The sequence below is a fragment of the Somniosus microcephalus genome, unplaced genomic scaffold, assembly GCF_052327205.1.
Source record: "Somniosus microcephalus isolate GS21.2 unplaced genomic scaffold, FLI_Smic_1.0 unresolved_chr7, whole genome shotgun sequence".
NCBI classification, from domain to species: domain Eukaryota; kingdom Metazoa; phylum Chordata; class Chondrichthyes; order Squaliformes; family Somniosidae; genus Somniosus; species Somniosus microcephalus.
In genome coordinates, this window is record NW_028225185.1 from 8986035 (window position 1) to 9002837 (window position 16803).

Sequence of the window (16803 nt, forward strand, 5' to 3'; positions counted from 1 at the left end):
ATTCACAAATCTATAGATCTCTATCTTGAATATTTTCAACAACAGATCCTCTACAACCCTCTGGGGTAGAGAATTCCAAAGATTCGCCATCCTCTGAGTGAAGAAATTTCTCCTAATCTCAGTCCTAAATGGCCGACGCCTTATTCTGAGACTGTGACCCCTGGTTCTTGAATCTCCAGCCAAGAGGTACACATTCTTATTGGTATTTTTTGGCCGAAGTTGTTATTTAAAAAAATATAATTCAGATGTAAAGGTTTATCAATCAGTTAACTAAAACATGGCCATTTGATTTGCAGTGAGTTATGCTGCGAGTTAATCTTATTTACCTGGATTCACTCCTGTGAATAATTGTTTACCTGGATAATTCTGAGAATTAAGAAATGCGGATTGTAGACAGCACCCAGTTGAACTCCATTCGTTCAGTCTCTATAAATTGTCCATCTCTGTTTATAGATTATAACTATCAGGCAAGATTGAACAGGCTGGGGCTCTTTTCTCTAGAAAGGAGAAGGCTGAGGGGTGACCTGATAAAGGTCTTTAAGATTATGAAATGGTTTGATAGGGTAGACATAGAGGAGATGGTTCCACTTCTGGGGGAGATCAGAACTAGGGGCCATCAATATAAGATAGTCACTAATAAATCCAATAGGGAATTCAGGAGAAACTTTTTCTTTGAATGTGGAACTCGCTATCAGAGGGACTGGTTGAGGCAAATAGCTTAGATGCTTTTAAGGAGAAGTTAGATAAACACGTGAGGCAGAAAGGAATATAAGGATATGTTGATAGGGTGAGATGAAGAGGAGTGGGGGGAGGCTTGTGTGGAGCATAAACACCGGCACGGACCTGTTGGGCCGAATACCCTGTCTCTGTGTTGCACATTCTATGTAATTCAATGTAGTGAAGGGGTTGCAGTGCAGGCGCCATTTGCACATCTCTCACTCTTTGCTGGTTTTCTCTACAGTTTTCCCCGCCAGGCTCTTCTCCATATTTTAGCTGGCGAATCCTAGTGGAACAGCACAGATTGCAGACAGCGCCGCTGCTCCAAGCTTGCACCGAGACATTGATGTGACTTCTGTTGCTGTCGGGGTCTATTGTACCGGGAATCCGTGCGTCGCCCTGTAACCCCGTCCGGAAACATCGCAGAAAATAGCAATCCGGTTCGAGGAAACATCACTGACCAAATACAATAAGGAGACTGTGTCCATCTAATAAACTTTGAATTTGCAGTAATGGGATTTTGTTGCTTTCGTGCCGACTCCTTACAGGTTTGAAACAAAGACTAAAGTCCATGGACAGGAAGAGACCATTCAGCCCTCGAGCCTGTCCCATAACTCAGTTACATCATGGCAGATCTGCATCTGGGCTCCGTCTACACGCCTTGGCTCCGTGTCCCTTAATAACTTTACCCCACAAAAATCCATCAATCTCAGTTTTGAGATTTCAATTGACCCCCAGCCTCAAAAGCTTTTTACGGGAGAGAGTTCCAGATTGCCATTACGCTTTGTGTGAAGAAGTGCTTCCTGACATCACCCCTGAACGGCCTGGCTCTAATTTAATTAACAAACTGTCCATTCTTTGTAATTATACAGAACCTCAATACACAAATCCTCTTGCTGCTCATTTTACATGTATAGAATTCAAAGGGAGCGACCCTTCCCCGCATTCACTCCCATTACAAGGAACTCCGATGGACACAAGTCCATTTAATTGATTGCTTTTGAATGCAACGGGGAAAATGTCTGTTAATTCTCATTGTGCATAATTCCTGAGCCGAATCCTTTCCCATTCATCTCATTCGAAGGGGGATGATCACCAACTATCTATGTGCAAAATACCAAAGGGTCAAACCTCATTATTGTTTGATACACCAAATATAATATTGGCAATTTCGCTTCAATCTTTATCAAAGTTAAGGTATTCTATATTAATGCAGTGTTTGATTGGTCAGACAGAGCATCTGACACAACAAGAATGTGTTGCAAAACATTGAATGCAATCAAGATGTGAATTTCGTGTTATGGTGCAGCGGTGATGAGAGGGGCACAGAATCCAGGAACCAGGAGGCTGAGGGTTTAAATAAGAACAAGAGCGCGGCCAAAATCGCAATCAGTGCCCATAAATAATGCTCACCCGGCGGCAGCGTTTGGTTAATAGCACGCCGGAGCAAAATCTGGGAAAAGAGGTAAGGAAGAACTTGCATTTCTATAGCGCCTTTCACCACCTCAGGACGTCCCAAAGCGCTTTAGAGCAAATGAAGTACTGTTGAAGTGTCGTCACTGTTCTAATGGTATGAAAACGGCAGACATTTCTTGCACAGCAAGCTCCCACAAACAGCACTGTAATAATCACCAGGACATCTATTTTATTGATGTTGACTGAGGTATAAATATTGGCCCCAGGACACCGAGGAGAACACCCCCTGCTCTTCTTCCAATAGTGGCCCTGGGATCTTTCACACCCACCTGAGAGGGCAGACGGGGCCTCGGTTTAATATTTCATCTGAAAGCTGGCACCTCCGACAGTGCGGCGCTCCCTCAGTACTGTCCCTCCGAGAGAGCAGCAGTCCCTCAGTACTGCCCCTCCAACAGTGCGGCACTCCCTCAGTACTGCCCCTCCGACAGTGCGGCGCTCCCTTAGTACCGCCCCTCCGACAGTGTGGCAATCCCTCAGTACCACGCCTCCGACAGTGCAGCGCTCCCTCAGTACTGACACCTCCGAAAGTGCGGCACTGCCTCAATACTGACTCTTCCGACAGTGCGGCACTCCCTCAGGGCTGCCCCTCCGACAGTGCAGCGCTCCCTCAGTACTGCACACCCGACAGTGCGGCGCTCCCTCAGTACTGCCCCTCCGACAGTACAGCACTCCCTCAGTACTGCCCCTCCAACAGTGCAGCACGCCCTCAGTACGGCCCCTCCGACAGTGCAGCGCTCTCTCTGTAGTGCACACCCAACAGTGCAGCGCTCCCTCAGTACTGCCCCTCTGACAGTGCAGCACTCCCTCAGTACTGCCCCTCCAACAGTGCAGCACGCCCTCAGTACTGCCCCTCCGACAGTGCAGCACTCCCTCAGCACCGCAATGGGGGTGTCGGCCTGGGTTATGTGTTCAGGCCTCTGGAGTGGGACCTGAACAACACACTGATCTTCTCCCTCAGAAGCGAGAGTGCTACCCACTGAGCCACGGCTGACACAGAATGAGTAATAGGATCAAATCCTGCAACAAAGATACAGGCGGCATTCAGATCCTGGGTAAAACAGTTAAAGAAAGAAGGACTGTCACCTCTTATAGCATGTCCCAACACTGGCACTGGGGTGTCGGACTAGATTTTTGTGCTCAAGTCTCTGGAGTGGAACTATGAACCCAGAACCTTCTGACTCGGAGGCGAGAGTGCTGCCCACTGAGCCGCGCCTGATATAATTGCACCTTTCTTCAATCTACTCTATTTTTGTTGGTACAAGTAAGGGTGTATGAATGAATGGGTTCTGGACCAATAATAAGCAACACTCGGAATAGGATCATGTTCTCGCGCCCACACGAATGACACAATCAGTCCGGTGCGTGCAATTCAGCACTGCCTGCCTTCAATTCACAGTTTAATCAGCCTACACTGCACGCCGACTTTCACGCCTGTTTAACACGAATTGGAATACATTGCCCTTTGCAGACAGATCTGTGGGTGGGCGTTTAATGTGTCAACCGGAAACCCGCAGCGAGCCTTGACATTGAGCTGTATTTTCCAGCCTGCTATTTTTAAAACGCAATTTCCGCAGGTGTGCCTTTCACATCTCTTGCGAGCCGGGCCCCTCGCAAAGATATCCCAGCACAGTGTTCAGTGTGCAGCTCACAGCAAGGGCCTCGGTCGCCGGCAATGAGCTTCTTAACACCCTGCGCGCTGTTCCATCTCTTTCCAGGTCAGTCTTATGTGCTTCTACTTCATGGCGGAATTCTGGCGTTATATCATTGAGCTAGACAGACAAGTAGAAAATTGCGCGCTGTATTCTGTAATATTAGTGTTGTGTTGAAGGACTGGATTTTCTCAGGCGAATGAAATTCGAACAAATGTCAATATTTTCCATTTTTCGGATGCCCCGTCCGCCCTATCAGGTGGAGGTAAAAGATCCCACGGCCACTATTGGAAGGAGAGCTGGGGAGTTCTGCCCGGTGTCCTTGGGGCCAATATTACATTCCTCAATCAACATCACAGGTTACCTGGTCATTATCACATTGCAGTTTATGGGAGCTTGCTGTGCACAATTTGGAAGCCGCGTTTCCTACATTAGAACAGTGACTACACTTCATAAAAGTACTTAATTGGCTGTAAATATTTTACTTTCTTTCTCTCTTTATTTCTTTCTTTCTTCCTTTCGTTCCTTCTCCTGTTACAGGCTTAATTTTAACCCCCAGCATTTGACTCATTTAGATATTAGAATCCATGATCATTAATGATCTGTTGGTCCTATTCACAGTTTACTGCTGTACCCGTTTCTTTAGAGGAATCGGTGTTTATTTCTGCCGTGTAACAGACCCTCTTGTGAATATGCTGTTCTCTCAGTTATTGTCTCTCAGGCAGTTTTTGGCCAGAATCCGCCGGTTGAGACTCTCTCCGTTGGAAGTATCTTTAAGGTAGATTGTCACACGGGTGGGTTGGCAGCAGGAGCTGTACACTGGTATAAGCGGCAGCACCGAGAGCCTCTAGAGCTGGTTTACACCGTGTGGAAGGACATGCCTCCTAAAGGAAGATTTTCCGGGCAAGTTAATGACGAATCCAGTATTTACTCTCTGGTTGTGAAAGATGTCCAGAGGAATGATTCGGGGGTCTATTACTGCGCAGTTATGAAATCTAGCGGAATGCCCTTTATATTCGGAAACGGCTCGAAATTGTTCATTGCAGGTAAGAATTGCGTTTGTTTCACTCATTTTATCATAAATAACGACGAATTTACGTCGAATAGTAATAGTATTTTAACCCCCCAAACTCCCCAGGGTCTCCGGAAATCTTTCTCTTAACTCCGCCGCCGGATGAAATTCCCTCTCTGGAAAGGGTCCCATTGATGTGTTTGGTGAAAAGCCCGTCTCCCGATTCACTTCCCATTCGCTGGAATGTTTCCGGACGGGTTACTGAGGGACGGGGCGATTCCGGGACAATAGACCCGGGACGTTCACTGTCAGGAGTCACATCAGCCTCTCGGCGGAAACTTGGAGCAGCGGCGCTGTTTGTACTTGCGCCGTTCCAATCAACTCCACTGGGGATCTGATCAGTGAAAGTGTCTCATCTCAGAGAGGTGACTATTGGCAGTGACCCTTTACTAATATCTTCAATCCTGATGTAAAAGTTAATTGTTAGCAATATCACTTTATACATTCAAAGTCGCTGCCTTTCTGCGTGTCCATGTAGAATTACACAATCATTGATCTCTCTCAATATTGCAGCGTTGAGCTTTCTGAATTATAAACTCCATCTGTCTAGCTAGGCCCTAGGTATATGGTGGGAGAGAATGTCTCGGTCTGAGCTGTCCATGGGTAAAATGGGAACATTTACCTGCCATTTCCAGTTAATCAGTTTCTCTCTCGATGCCTATATGTAGGTATCGGTATTACACAGTATGTACAGCACAGAGACAGGCCATCCGGCCTAACATGTGCCAGTGTTTATGCTCCACACGAGTCCCCTCCCATCCTACTTCATGATAACCCCATCAATATCCATCTATTCCTTTTTCCCTCATGTGTTTATCTAGATTCCCCATAAATGCATCTGTGCTATTCGCCTCAACCACTCCCTGTGGTAGCGAGTTCCACATTCTCACCACTCTCTGGGTAAAGAAGTTTCTCCTGAATTCCCCATTGGCTTTAATAGTGTCTATCTTATATTTATGGCGCCTAGGTCTGGTCTTTCCCCTCAGCCAAGTGGAAACATCTTCTCTACGTCCACTCTGTCAAAAGTTTTATTAGAGTAGATAGAGAGAGAATGTTTCCACTTGTGGGGAAGAGCATAACTAGAGGCCATCAATATAAGATAGTCACCAAGAAATTCAATAGGGAATTCAGGAGAAACGTCTTTACCCAAAGAGTGGTGTGAATGTGGAACTCGCTACCACAGGGAGTGGTTGGAGCCAATAGTAGCGATGCATTTAAAGGGGGAGGCTGGACAAACACATGAGGGAGAAGGGAATAGAGGGTTACGCTGATAGATTTAGATGAGGAAAGACGGGAGGAGGCTCGAGTGGATCATAAACGCCGGCATGGACTTGTTGGGACGAATGAGCTGTTTCTGTGCCGTATATCCTATGTAATCCTATGTAAATCTTTTCATAATCTAAAGTCCTCCGTCAGGTCACCTCTCAGTCTTCACTGTTGTAGAGAAAAGAGCCCCAGCCTGTTCAATCTTTCCTGATAGGTATAACGTCTCAATTCTGATATCATCTTAGTTAATCTCTTTGTATCTTCTCCAGTGTCTCTATATCCTCTTTATAATATGGAGCCCAGAAATATTCACAGTATTCCAAGTGTGGTACATCCAAGGTTCGATAGAAATTTAAAATATCTTCTCTGCTTTTCAAATCTTTCCCTCTAGATATGAGCCTCAGTGCTTGGTTTGCCTTTTTATGGCATTATTAACCTGCGTCGCTACTTTTAGTGATTTGTGTATCTGTACCTCCAGAGCCCTCTGCTCCTCTACTCCATTTAGACACTTATTTTCCAAGGAGTAGGTGACCTCCTTAGTCTTCCTACCCAAACGGTTTCTATCGAATGTTTCATCTAAGAGAGGAGAAAGGTGTCACTTGGGTTACCGTAGACCAGATGTGTTGCGGACAAAAGCTTAGAATCCGTAATTTGAACTGAAAGTGGTGAGCATTTCTAAATGGCTGGGCTAGTTAAGGACAACCAGCACCCATTTGTGAAAGTGGAGTCGTGTTTAACAAATTTAATAGAACTTTTGTAGAAGTGCCCGATTGGATAGTTAATGGGATTGCTTTAGATGTAAGGTGTATGGATTTCCAGAAGGCGTTTGATAAGGTGTTGCTAAGAGGGCTTTTGGGAAACACTTTAGAGGTATGGTGTAAAGGAGATGTGGCAGCATTGATGGAAAGGTAGATGACAGACAAGAAATAAGGAGGTAGGGTAAATGTGTATTCCTCGGATTGGCGACGTGTTGGGAATGGTGCATTCCAGGGGACAGTGTGGGCTTTGGAGTTTGTTTTGGATTGATACAGGAATATGGAGGGAGAGCCGGGTAATGGGATTAGTTTTGGATCCATCTACCAAAGAGCCGGCACAAACATGGAGGGCCTCATAGTCTCCTTCTGTGCCCCACCCTTCGATAGGTTCATGGTTATATGGTTCTGTCTGTCTGTGCGCCTGTCTATTTGTTTGTTTGTCTGTCTGTCTGTCTGTCTGTCCTTCTGTCTGTCTATCTATCTATCTATCTATCTATCTATCTATCTATCTATTTGTCTAACTATCTATTTCTCTCTCTAACTCATTCCCTCTATCATCTATCTATCTATCTATCTATCTATCTATCTATCTATCTATCTATCTATCTATCTATCTATCTATCTATCTATCTATCTATCTATCTATCTATCTATCTATCTATCTATCTATCTATCTCTCTGCCTCTCTCTCTGTCTGTCTCTCTCTCTATATATATATATATCTACCTATCTATCTATCTCTCTCTCTATCTATCTATCTATCTATCTCTCTCTCTCTATCCATCTATCTATCTATCTATCTTTACCTTCACTTATCTAATGATTTTCAGCAACATTTTTAATTTGTTCTCGTGATGTTGGTGACGCTGGTGAGTCTGTTATTGATTGTCCATCCCTAGTGGTCCTGAGAAGGTGGTGGTGGGCCTCCTTGAACCTTCTGCAAGAACCAGAAGGCTCGGGTTACGGGAATTTTTTCAATAAAAGGTTGTTTTGTTCTTTCTTCAGAGCCCCCGCTACAAGCCAGCTGCAGATTGCTGCTTTACGGGAGTTCGGCGGTGGCGCTTCTCCTTCTGCTGATGGTTATTGTCGCCGCGGGAAGGAGCTGCAGGAACCGGCGGTCAGGTAGCGGTTGTCGGGAGGCGCTCCAACTCCCCGGCGCTCCCAATCAATCCATTTATTGTGTCATTGGCTCATTACATGTTAGTGGGCCGGTTCAGTGTGAAATGTGTTCATTTAGACTGAGATTAAGTTTCTCTTTATATCAGGCAACACGGACAGCGATCAGAAATTGACGGATTGGAGACCACGTGCACAAGACAAGGAGGTAGATATGAAAATAATTGTTTTTGCTTAACACATGTCGATACCTTGCACAGATTTTAACCCAATGTTCAAGACTCATGGTTAATGAGTCTATACATCTTTGCATAGTGAGCAATACAGGATATCTCTGTTTTCCTTTAATGTAAAACTGCGAATGTAGATTAAAAAATATAGATCTGGAAATTTAAATTGCAGAATGATGATTCACCAGAGTGATACCCGGGGGTAAAAGGGTTAAATTATGAGGACTGGTTACACAGACTCGGGCTTGTATTCCCGCGAGTATAGAATATTAAGGGGTGATCTGATCGAGGTGTTTACGATGATTAAAGGATTCGATGGGGTAGATCGAGAAAAACTATTTCCTCTGGTGGGGGGAGTCCGGAAGAAGGGGCGTCACCTTAAATTAGAGCCAGGCCGTTCAGGGGTGATGTCGGGAAGCACTTCTTCACACAAAGGGTGGTGGAAATCTGGAACTCTCTCCCCCAAAAATTTGTTGAGGTTGGGGATCAATTGAAAATTCCAAAACGGAGAGATTTTTAATAGGTTCTTGTTGGGTAAGTGTATTAAGGGTTAGGCAAATAAGGCGGGTAGATGGAGTTAACATACAGATCAGCCATGATCTGACTGAATGTAGGAACGTGCTCGAGGGTCTGAACGGCTTCCTCCTGTCCCTCTGTTCCTATGATGATGATGTGGGCCATGATAATGGTTTCTGTTTGCTCTCATAGACTCTTTACGCCCACCTGGCGTTTAACGCCGTTACGACCCTTTGACGGGAAAGGAAAGCGAGGGCCTGCCGGATATGAAGCGTTGTGGAAAGTTGCCTCTGCTTTGCTCTCATTGTGGGATCAGTAAGACACGCTGCTCAGTAACAATTCAAGCCAGCTTTTCCTCAATTGTGTGCTGCTTCCGCGTGCTTATGGGATCCATTGACAGGAAATTGTCAATCTCATTCAGAAGACCAACCAGTGCAGTAGAGCCCTGAGGTGTGAACCCTTCCGAGAGAATTTGATACGCCGGGTTCAAGTCCCAAAGCACTGCAGAAATCCGACTATTGGAAGCAGTGGCGTGCAGCTAAAGGGTTTAATTGCTACCTTCACTGAGTCTCACTGCGGCGATCTCACGTTCTGTGACCGACTTGATGCACATTTATCAATAATTAACCCTCACTCGGAAGAGAGACTGACCAATGCAGAACCGGCGTATCGCCTACTGGAGAGTCTTAACGCCGAACAGAACCAACGCAATTTCAAGCGCATTTTGCAAATGGGAAATTTCGTCCCAAAGCGGAAATTCTAAACATATTTAACGTCGCTCTTACACATCGTCCGCTACTCTTAAGATGACACATCGCCTGCAGTTTCAGTTCAATATCGACATTTTTTTCCTGTCCTGTATTAGTGTTTTTAGATACATTTTGCGTCTTTGTATGTGAGCACGATATAATTCAAATAATCTTTACAGTGCATCAGTGTCCGAGTTCCAAACGCAATAAAATAGGTTTTCAAACTCCAGCATTGTGTTTGTGATTCCAGCCCCTGGTTCATTCAATCCAGATGCGCTCAGTGTATCTCTAACGCCGATTTACAATGCACATTTATAGAGCAAATTTATGCGGTTGAAAAGAGGTTCTCAAAACGACTGGGCAGCTCAGGCACTGCCTCGGGATTTAGGCTGCATTGATATTAAAGCTGGAGTTTAGAAGAATGAGAAGTGATGTCATTGAAACATATAAAATTCTTACAGGGCTTGACAGGGTAGATGCAGGGAGCATGTTTCCCCTGGCTGGGGGGTCCAGAACAAGGGGTCACAGTCTCAGAATACCGGGTCGGCCATTTAGGACTGAGATGAGGAGGAATTTCTTCACTCAGAGGCTGGTGAATCTTTGGAAATCTCTGCCCCATAGGGCTTTGGAGGCTCAGTCGCTGAGTATATTCAAGACAGAGATCGATAGATTTTTGGACAGTAGGGGACTCAAGGGATATGGGGATAGTGCAGGAAAGTGGAGATGAGGTAGAAGATCAGCCATGATCTTATTGAATGGCAGAGCAGGCTCGAAGGCCCAAATGGTAGATTCCTGCTCGTATTTCTTATATTCTTATGTAAATGGCCCCCGAATGTTCACTGGTTCTGTCCTGGGAGTGAACTCTGTCACATTTACTATCGAAAGTAGATTATTTTAAATCCATCTGCTCTTTTTTAATAATGGCCCAGAAATTAGGTTCGGTGCAAGCCCCCGATGTGCACTCACCCGGCGCTATGACATCTGAAGCCTGGGCCTGCTTGGGATTCCTGTCACAGGCCCGGTTCCGATGTCGGCGCGCTGTGCTTACCTGACCCAGCGGCGTAGTTAGTGCGATGTGCCGGCTGGGATCAGATGAGCACTGTGCAGCCAATCAGGGGAGGGGAAACTTCATTCATGAGTTTGATAGTAAGAACTGTCAAACTCATGAAAAGTACGGGCGCCCAAAAGAGTAGTTTAACTTTAAATAAAATTTAAAAAAACATCCCAATAATTAAATGATCTAGAAATAACGTTAAAACACTATTTTAAACAATTAATCAAATTTTTGAAAAAAATAACTTTTTAAAAAATCGGCTCTAAAACTACACTTACTTTACTGTACAGTCCTTAAAAACAATAAAGCTGTGGAAAAAATGTTATAATTTGAAGTAATAGACCACTTGCCTTAAAGAATGAAGTCCTTACATCTTTTTACATACACACGTGCAATCCTATGGAAAAAACGGAATTTCAGCGCGCACGCGCAGACTCCTGGGTGCACGCCTTAGTTCAGAGGACAGGAAATGCCGGTTTTCCGTGCATGCGCTGTGCATGCTGAAAACCGGCATGAAGTGTGGGCCCACGCGCCAGTGCCCCGTCTGTACTCACGCGTTGGGCCCGGAATTACAGGGCCAACATAGTTAAGTGGTTTTGTCAGCAAATGTATGGTTGCTTTTACCCATTATTAGTCACAGAAATCACAGAAACCCCACAGTGCAGATAGAGGCCATTTCGGCCCATCGAGCCTGCACCGACACATATCCCACCCTATCCCCGTAACCCCACGTATTTAATCCCCCTAACACTAAGGGTCAATATATCATAGCCAATCAACCTAACCCGCACATCTTTGGACTGTGGGAGGAAACCGGAGCACCCGGAGGAAACCCACGCAAACACGGGGAGAATGTGCAAACTCCACACAGACAGTCACCCGAGGCCGGATTCGAACCCGGGTCCCTGGCGCTGTGAGGCAACAGTGCTAACCACTATGCCACCGTCTGTTAATTCTTTGAAAATACGTTTTCAAATGTGATAGAGTGTCTGGGGTGCCGTTACACAAATCACTAAAAGTAGTGGCACAGGTTAACAAGGCCAATAAAACAAGCAAACCAAAGCACTGGGGTTAATTTCTAGAGGGATAGAATTGAAAAGCAGAGTTGTGTTAAACTTGTATCGAACATTAGTTAGACCACACGTGGAGCACTGTGCACAATTCTGGTCTCCATGTACCTTGGTTAGACCACACTTGGAGCACTGTGCACAGTTCTGGTCTCCATAAACCTTGGTTAGACCACACTGGAGCATTGTGCACAGTTCTGGTCTCTATATACCTTGGTTAGATCACACGTGGAGCATTGTGCACAGTTCTGGTCTCCATAAACCTTGGTTAGACCACACTTGGAGCATTGTGCACAGTTCTGGTCTCCATAGACCTTGGTTAGACCACACTTGGAGCACTGTGCACAGTTCTGGTCTCCATATACCTTGGTTAGACCACACTGGAGCATTGTGCACAGTTCTGGTCTCCATAGACCTTGGTTAGACCACACTTGGAGCACTGTGCACAGTTCTGGTCTCCATATACCTTGGTTAGACCACACTGGAGCATTGTGCACAGTTCTGGTCTCCATAAACCTTGGTTAGACCACACTTGGAGCATTGTGCACAGTTCTGGTCGCCATAGACCTTGGTTAGACCATACTTGGAACACTGTGCACAGATTTGGTCACCATAGACCTTGGTTAGACCAGACCTGGTGCACTGTGCACAGGTCTGGTCTCCATTGACATTGGTTAGACCACGCTTGGAGCACTGTGTACAGTTCAGGTCTCCATAGACATTGGTTAGACCAAACGTGGAGCACTGTGCACAGATCTGGTCTCCATAGACCCTGGTTAGACCACACTTGGAGCACTGTGCACAGTTCCGGTCTTCATAGACCTTGGTTAGACCACACTTGTAGCACTGTCTACAATTCTGGTCTCCATATTATAAAAATGATATAGAGGCACTGGAGAAGGTGCAAAAAAAGATGTACAAGGATGATACAGAACTGAGAGGTTATACCTATCAGGAAAGGATGAACAGGCTGGGGCACTTTTCACTAGAAAAGAAAAGGCTGAGGAGTGACCTGATAGAGGCATTTAAGATTATGGAAGGGTTTGATAGGAAGAGAAGTTGTTTTGACTTGTGAAGTGACCAGAACTAGGGGCCATACATATAACATAGTCACCATTAAATACAATGAGTTCAGCAGAAACTTCTTTACCCAGAGAGTGGTGAGAATGTGGAACTCGCTACCACAGGGAGTGGTTGAGGTGAATAGCATAGATGCATTCAAGGGGAAGCTAGATAAACACACGAGGGAGAAAGGAATAGAAGGTTATGCTGATGGGGTAAGATGAGGAGGGGTGGGAGAGGGCTCATGTGGAGCAGAAACACCGGCACTGACCAGTGGGTCAGAATGGCCTGTTTTTGTGCTGTGAACACTTTGTAACTTTGTAAAGCAGAACCCTTCGGCTGTGACTGAAAGCGATTTGCTGGCGATGTTAATAATTCGCAGCAGTAACACAATTCGGTCTTCACATTAGGAATTCTGTCAAATATAAGAGTAAAATTCAAAGGCTGTTTGGTCCAGATGCTGTGATATATTTCGGGCACACCTTCGATTTCATATAAATTTAAAATCTGGGTATGAGGCCGTTGGTGTGGTGATTAATGGATAATTGAGCTGGTTATTAGGCTCTGATCTCATCGAGAATCTCTTGTAATTCATGTACCGAGGGGATAGAAACTTACCGAAATTAACAATGGCCCTGAATATTCGGGTCGGAGGCTTCCCGCAGGTGCAAGCCCCCGACCTACACTTACCTTGCGCGCCGGCCGTTGAGCTGTAGGGCCCCGTGGAATTCCGATCCGGGGCCTGGTCCAGCTGCCGGCGTGCAGTGCTTGCGTATCCAAGGGGCGCAGTTAGTTCGAAGCATCCCCTGGGATCACGTGGGCCATTGGCAGCCAATCTGAGCAGGGAATGCTCCATTCATAAGTCTGACAGGAAGTGCTGTCAAGACTTATAAATACTACGGCCCCAAAATAACACTAAACCTTCAAATAAATGTAAAAAAAAATCACATTTTTAAAATAAACTACAAATTACATGAAATTACTATTTTAAACAATAATTTAAATTTTTGAAAAAAATAATTTTATATTCTAACGGGGCTAAAAATAAACTTACCTTGCTTTAAAGTATTTAAAAATAATAAACCTGTGGAAAAAATGTTTTAATTTTCATTAATACACCACTGTATTAATATTAATTAATATTAATTTTCATTAATACACCACAGGGCAACATGTTCCCATAAAGGTCAAGAGTGGTTCCAAAAACCACAGGGAACCGTGGATGTCAGGGGATATACGGGAATGGATTAGGAAAAAAAGGAGGGCTTTTGGTAGATACAAAAGGCTAAAGACGGAGGAAGCCCTAGAGGAGTACAAAAAGTGCAGGGGGATACTTAAAAAAGAAATTAGGAGATCAAGGAGGGGCCATGAAATAACACTGGCGAGCAAAATAAAGGAAAATCCGAAGATGTTTTATAAGTATATTAAGGGTAAAAGGATAACTAGGGAAAAAATAGGGCCCATTAGGGACAAAAGTGGCAATCTGTGTGTGGAGCCGGAAGATGTAGGAGGGGTTCTAAATGAATTTTTTGCATCTGTTTTCACTATGGAGAAGGACGATGTAGACATAGAAATAGGGCGGGGGGACTGTGATATGCTCGAACATATTAACATCGAGAGGGAGGAGGTATTGGCGGTTTTAGCTGGCCTAAAAATGGATAAATCCCCAGGCCCCGATGAAATGTACCCCAGGCTGCTGTGTGAGGCAAAGGAGGAGATTGCGGGGGCTCTAACACATATATTCAGGACCTCTCTGGCCACAGGGGATGTGCCAGAGGACTGGAGAACCGCTAATGTAGTACCATTATTCAAGAAGGGTAGTAGGGAAAAACCGGGGAACTACAGGCCAGTGAGCCTAACATCAGTGGTAGGAAAATTACTGGAAAAAATCCTGAGGGACAAAATTTGTCTCCACTTGGAGAGGCAAGGATTAATCAGGGATAGTCAACATGGCTTTGTCAAGGGAAGATCATGTCTGACTAATTTGATTGAATTTTTTGAGGGGGTGACTAGGTGTGTGGATGAGGGTAACGCAGTGGATGTGGTATACATGGATTTCAGTAAGGCCTTCGATAAAGTCCCGCACAGGAGACTGGTCAAGAAGGTAAGAGCCCATGGAATCCAGGGTGCCTTGGCACATTGGATACAAAACTGGCTTAGTGGCAGAAGGCAGAGGGTGATGGTCGAAGGTTGTTTTTGTGACTGGAAACCTGTGGCCAGTGGGGTACCACAGGGATCGGTGCTGGGTCCCTTGCTGTTTGTGGTCTACATTAATGACTTGGATATGAATGTAAAGGGTATGATCAGTAAATTCGCGGATGATACTAAAATTGGTAGGGTGGTAAATAGCGAGGAGGGTAGCCTCAGTCTGCAGAACGATATAGATGGGTTGGTCAGATGGGCGGAACAGTGGCAAATGGAATTTAACCCGGAAAAGTGCGAGGTGATGCACTTTGGGGGGTCTAACAAGGCAAGGGAATACACAATGAATGGTAAGACCCTAGGCAAGACGGAGGGTCAGAGGGATCTGGGTGTGCAGGTACACAGATCCCTGAAGGCGGCGGAACAGGTGGATAAGGTGGTAAAAAAGGCATATGGGATACTTGCCTTCATTAGCCGAGGCATAGAATATAAGAGCAAGGAGGTTATGATGGAGCTGTATAAAACACTGGTTAGGCCACAGCTGGAATACTGTGTGCAGTTCTGGTCGCCACACTACAGGAAAGATGTGATCGCGTTAGAGAGGGTGCAGAGGAGGTTCACCAGGATGTTACCAGGGCTGGAGCGCTTCAGCTATGAAGAGAGACTGGGCAGATTGGGTTTGTTTTCCTTGGAGCAGAGGAGGCTGAGGGAGGACATGATTGAGGTGTACAAAATTGTGAGGGGCATAGATAGGATGGATGCTGAGGAGCTTTTCCCCTTAGTAGAGGGGTCAATAACTAGGGGGCATAGATTCAAGGTAAAGGGAGGGAGGTTTAGAGGGGATTTGAGAAAGAACTTTTTCACCCAGAGGGTGGTTGGAGTCTGGAACTCACTGCCTGAAAGGGTTGTGGAGGCAGAAACCCTCACAACATTTAAGAAGCATTTGGATGAGCATTTGAAATGCCATAGCATACAAGGCTACGGGCCAAATGCTGGAATATGGGATTAGATTAGACAGGGCTTGATGGCCGGCATGGACACGATGGGCCGAAGGGCCTCTATCTGTGCTGTATTACTCTATGACTCTATGACTTACCTTGTAAAAAGCAGGCCTTACGCCTGCTTTTTACATTTCTAACTTCTGCAGGCTTACGCTCCCGGAGAAACCTGTAAAAAAAATGTAAGTTTGATGCACACGCGCAGCCTCCCCCACGCACGCGTTCGACCTCTGAACCCCTTCGTTCAGAGGAACGGAAGTGCCGGTTTCCCGCGCATGCGCAGTGCATGCAGGAACCCGGCACTTCCATCAGGGCTACGGGCGAGTACCCCGTGCGTACTCACCCGTGGAGACCCGAATTTCTGGGCCAATATTAATTCTGCTGTCAAAATATTCTGCACAGATATTGCAAAGAGTACTTGGAGACACTTGTCACAAGGTCACTGCAGGTGAAAAGGCCTTTCTGCCAAACGTAGCTCAGGAATCCAGAAAGGCTCTGACCGTCTCGCCCATCAGGGCAGCCAAACTGTTTCCTAAATGACTCCAGGGGTTTTCATTCACACCATCCTACCCAGAGGACCATTCCCTGTGCTGATCACTCTTTGTGTGATGAAGCTCCAGAAATCAGTCTTCGTTTGTCTTTCAGTAGTCCGAACTAATTATCCTACTAGCGACAGGAACAGAGGAACAGGGGGAGGCCATTCAGCCTCTGGAGCCTGTTCCGCCTTTCAGTTAGATCAGAGCTAACCTGTAGGTTAACTCCATCTAGCCGCCTTGGCCCCATAACCCTTAATACCCTTGCCAAGCAAAAATCTATCAATCTCAGTGTTGAAAATTTTTATTGACCCCCAGCCTCAACAGCTTTTTGGATGAGAAAGTTCAAGATTTCCACCACCCTTTGTGTGAAGAAGTGCTTCCTGACATCACCCCTGAAC

The 16803-nt window shown here is 45.6% G+C and overlaps 1 protein-coding gene and 1 pseudogene across 1 annotated transcript in view; both read left to right on the forward strand.

The window, feature by feature from the left end:
• Positions 1-16803, forward strand: part of LOC147086455 (immunoglobulin gamma-1 heavy chain-like) — a 52434-nt gene that overhangs the window by 14135 nt on the left and 21496 nt on the right. The window lies entirely within an intron of this gene.
• On the forward strand, positions 3866-9096 carry LOC147086456 (Ig alpha chain C region-like; annotated as a pseudogene).